A 1682-nucleotide genomic window follows, 5' to 3' on the forward strand; every position below is an offset into this window, starting at 1 on the left:
CTGAATTTGATATTGGCCTGTTGATTAACTGTTAACTTTTGGGTGTTGTACAGTCAAGGTATAAATTGGGCGATTTGGTAGGCATTCTTAAAATATAGGCTACTTTTACATGTCAATGTGCACCGTGTAGGATGGTGGCCAGAGTAGGTATTGCAGCTATGTTGATCATTGAAACTGTCCTGCCCATTGTCAAATTTGATATTTTCATGAATATATACTAAATAATAAATCCCTATTTACTAGTATGACCAAAGTACAGCAGGGTTTTGCCGCTTAAAATGCCTATTTCTGGAAATTCAAAATGGCGGACCATGGAGAAGATCCCCTTTTCATGTATGAGAGCCCTATCTCACGCCTTTCGTAAAGTCTTCACGAAAAAATAGAGTAATTTTTGTGGTGCATTCACGTTATTGCCCGCCTTTCGTAAAGTCTTCACGAAAATAATAGATTAATTTTCACGCTGCCTATTCACTTGAATTGCCCCACTGCTGCTATGGTTATCCAAACGTCTGCAGGAGCGGGGAGGGGGTGCTGACAGAACACTGCTGATACACTCGGGTCTCACTAATTCGACGCCCTTTCGGTAGTTACGCCTTATGTCCCCTAAACCTAAACCTAAACCTTAACCCTAACCTTAACCCTAACCTTGTCCCTAAACCTAACCCTAAATTGCTTGTTTCAAATGTTTGATTACCATGTGACGGTAGGCTACCGAAAGAGCATCAAACTAGTGGGTCGCTAGGCAACAGTCGGGCAATTCAAGTGAATAGGCAGCGTGAAAATTAATCTATTAATTTCTTGAAGACTTTACGAAAGGCGGGCAATAACGTGAATGCACCACGAAAATTACTCTATTTTTTTCGTGAAGACTTTACGAAAGGCGTGAGATACGGTTGGGTATGAAGAGTGTAATTTTCCCAGTCTTAATGAATACTTCAATGTAATGATGGTGGTAAGTATTTGTTTAAAAGGTAATATTTGTGAATGGGCAGCAGGAATTCTGGAAATGAACTACTAAAACCATTACACGGTGCACCTTTAAAGGGTTGGTCGCAGCCATTTAGAAAATGCAGGCCTAAATGGTTCCTCACGCTCATTCTCACACTGATTGCAAAGTCTGGCATCCAATGTGCCTATCAAGCCCACTAAGGCTGGTGTGGGATTCAGGATGAATTTGCTAGGTGAATCACTTTGCTACGTGGACCAACCACATTTCTACTGCTGTGCGACTTCTCTGTGTATTAATCCTCAGTCGCCCGCTAAAGAGACAACATAGGCTACAGTAATACACTATTAGATCTGCATCTGGTCTAAAACCTAAGGTGCATGATCAGGGGTGGCGACGGAATATGAATCTCTTCTGCCCTCTACTGGTGTGTCTGTGTCATGCACTTTCCCCTTTTATTTTAGAGTTTACCTCCATTATAGTAGCTTTCCTTACCAAAGTTAAATCCAGCCAGGTGCTGTAAGTAGGCCTAACTGAAGGATTCAAGAAATACTTTAAGGTCGTTAAAAATGATCGGTGATAGTTTTAGTAGGCCGAGTAGCTACACCACTCAGTCTTCCGCCATAGTTGTTTACAACATTGTGATGTGAGCTGAGAGTGCGCCTGGTGGTCAACGTGGTTACAGAACATTTTCCACCGATCAATCACGCAACATTTCCTTCCAACACAACCCTTT

Source organism: Engraulis encrasicolus, chromosome 5 (genome assembly GCF_034702125.1).
Source record: "Engraulis encrasicolus isolate BLACKSEA-1 chromosome 5, IST_EnEncr_1.0, whole genome shotgun sequence".
Lineage (NCBI taxonomy): Eukaryota > Metazoa > Chordata > Actinopteri > Clupeiformes > Engraulidae > Engraulis > Engraulis encrasicolus.